This window comes from Salvelinus sp. IW2-2015, unplaced genomic scaffold (assembly GCF_002910315.2).
Source record: "Salvelinus sp. IW2-2015 unplaced genomic scaffold, ASM291031v2 Un_scaffold3444, whole genome shotgun sequence".
Taxonomy (NCBI): Eukaryota; Metazoa; Chordata; class Actinopteri; order Salmoniformes; family Salmonidae; genus Salvelinus; species Salvelinus sp. IW2-2015.
In genome coordinates, this window is record NW_019944724.1 from 25238 (window position 1) to 28441 (window position 3204).

The window sequence follows — 3204 nt, forward strand, 5'->3', positions numbered from 1 at the left end:
CGTAGGGGCGGCAGGTAGCCTAGTGGTTAGAGCGTAGGGACGGCAGGTAGCCTAGTGGTTAGAGCGTAGGGACGGTAGGCAGCCTAGTGGTTAGAGCGTAGGGACGGCAGGAAGCCTAGTGGTTAGAGCGTAGGGACGGCAGGTAGCCTAGTGGTTAGAGCGTAGGTGCGGCAGGTGCCTAGTGGTTAGAGCGTAGGGACGGCAGGCAGCCTGTGGTTTAGAGCGTAGGGACGGCAGGCAGCCTAGTGGTTAGAGGCGTAGGGACGGCAGGTAGCCTAGTGGTTAAAGTGTAGGGGGGGGCAGGTAGCCTAGTGGTTAGAGCGAGGGACGGCAGGTAGCCTAGTGGTTAGAGCGTAGGGGTGGCAGGTAGCCTAGTGGTTAGAGCGTAGAGGCGTCAGGTAGCCTAGTGGTTAGAGCGTAGGGGCGGCAGGTAGCCTAGTGGTTAAAGCGTAGGGACGGCAGGTAGCCTAGTGGTTAGAGCGTAGGGGCGGCAGGTAGCCTAGTGGTTAGAGCGTAGGGACGGCAGGTAGCCTAGTGGTTAGAGCGTAGGGGCGGCAGGTAGCCTAGTGGTTAGAGCGTAGGGACGGCAGGTAGCCTAGTGGTTAGAGTGTAGGGACGGCAGGTAGCCTAGTGGTTAGAGTGTAGGGACGGCAGGTAGCCTAGTGGTTAGAGCGTAGGGACGGCAGAGTGTGGGGACGGCAGGTAGCCTAGTGGTTAGAGTGTAGGGACGGCAGGTAGCCTAGTGGTTAGAGTGTAGGGACGGCAGGTAGCCTAGTGGTTAGAGCGTGGGACGGCAGGTATCCTAGTGGTTAGAGCGTAGGGATGGCAGGTAGCCTAGTGGTTAGAGTGTAGGGACGGCAGGGTAGTCTAGTGGTTAGAGTGTAGGGACGGCAGGTAGCCTAGTGGTTAGAGTGTAGGGACGGCAGTAGCCTAGTGGTTAGAGTGTAGGGCCAGTAACCGAAAGTTTGCTAGATCGAATCCCCGAGCTGACAAGGTAAAAATCAATCGCTCTACCCCTGAACAAGGCAATTTACCCTTTGTTCCCTGGTAGGATGTCATTGTAAATAAGAATTTGTTCTTACTGACTTGCCTCGTTAAAATAAAGTAAATAAATAAAATATTCCCCACTGTGTGCGTCCCAGTAAGATCATCTGTGGACCTTCAATTGACTCATTCTGACATAAAAACAAGAGCACAAGCTTTGCCAGAAAAGATGGAGGAAGGGGAGCAAGCACTGAAGACGAATCATCATTATACCTTCCCTTCGCCACGGTTAAGTAACCTTAGTGACCCTGGGGCAGGTCATTGCAGAGATGGCTTGAGGAGAGGTCAGGAACGGGACACGTCTCTGACAGCAGCAAAGGAAAATAAGCGCACAGTTTTGCTACTGAACGGTGTACGGTACGGTCTAATCTTCTTGGGATCCCTGACTCTCCCAGAGGGATCATCTGTAGAGCCGATCAATCACACGTTGACGCTTATTGTCACGAGTCTTGTCCTGGAGGCAGAACTGAAAAATTTGCTCTTAGACAGGCCAGCTGCAAAGTCCAAATTGGCTATATTATACAATTTCTGAAAACATAAATGTGCTTTAATTGGTCTTAAATAAGGTTTGAGGTAGGCATTAGGGTTAGCAGTGTGGTTAAGGTTAGGGTTAACCTTAGGGTTAGGGTTAACAGTGTGGTTAAGGTTAGGTTAACCTTAGGTTAGGCATTAGGTTAGCAGTGTGGTTAAGGTTAGGGTTAACCTTAGGTTAGGGTTAACAGTGTGGTTAAGGTTAGGGTTAACCTTAGGGTTAGGCATTAGGGTTAGCAGTGTGGTTAAGGTTAGGGTTAACCTTAGGGTTAGGTTTTAAATCAGATCTGATGACTTTGTGGCTGTGCCAGCTAGTGACCACTCTGCAGAGCTGCCTCCAGAACAACATAAATTACTAAAAACGCTAACCTGCAGATCAATCAGAGGCCACCACAACCAGGGATTTATGTTTCACACCAGAGGAGTATCCTACGAAGCAGCTAGATCTATTCAGGGTTTTATAAAGCTAGCCAGCTTCAGTTAGCCGCACATTCCAGGTCAGGCTTCGTCCGTACTGCGAGGGTAATTTTCGTCCGTACTACGAGGGTAGATGCTCGTACTACGAGGGTAGATGTTCGTACTACGAGGGTAGATGTTCGTCCTACGAGGGTAGATGTTGCTCGTCCACTTCCTGTAATTCTAGCAGGCTCGTAACTGCGTGGCGTACGCACATGTCTAGTCGAACGCAGAACTCGTCGTTGAGATAATGAGGAATTCAATGTATGGGCGAGTCAGTGGCACATTTTAATTTTGTGCCGAAATCAAAATGACGTCTTCAATTCGCGACTTCTGGCAGGTAGCCTAGTGGTTAGAGTGTAGGGACGGCAGGGTAGTCTAGTGGTTAGAGTGTAGGGACGGCAGGTAGCCTAGTGGTTAGAGTGTAGGGACGGCAGGTAGCCTAGTGGTTAGAGTGTAGGGCCAGTAACCGAAAGTTTGCTAGATCGAATCCCCGAGCTGACAAGGTAAAAATCAATCGCTCTACCCCTGAACAAGGCAATTTACCCTTTGTTCCCTGGTAGGATGTCATTGTAAATAAGAATTTGTTCTTAACTGACTTGCCTCGTTAAAATAAAGTAAATAAATAAAAGATTCCCCACTGTGTTACTGTTACTGTCCCAGTAAGATCATCTGTGGAACCTTCAATTGACTCATTCTGACATAAAAACATCTTTTCTTTGCCAGAAAAGATGGAGGAAGGGGAGCAAGCACTGAAGACGAATCATCATTATACCTTCCCTTCGCCACGGTTAAGTAACCTTAGTGACCCTGGGGCAGGTCATTGCAGAGATGGACTTGAGGAGAGGTCAGGAACGGGACACGTCTCTGACAGCAGCAAAGGAAAATAAGCGCACAGTTTTGCTACTGAACGGTGTACAGTAACGGTCTAATCTTCTTGGGATCCCTGACTCTCCCAGAGGGATCATCTGTAGAGCCGATCAATCACACGTTGACGCTTATTGTCACGAGTCTTGTCCTGGAGGCAGAACTGAAAAATTTGCTCTTAGACAGGCCAGCTGCAAAGTCCAAATTGGCTATATTATAACAATTTCTGAAAACTAAAATGTGCTTTAATTGGTCTTAAATAAGGTTTGAGGTAGGCATTAGGGTTAGCAGTGTGGTTAAGGTTAG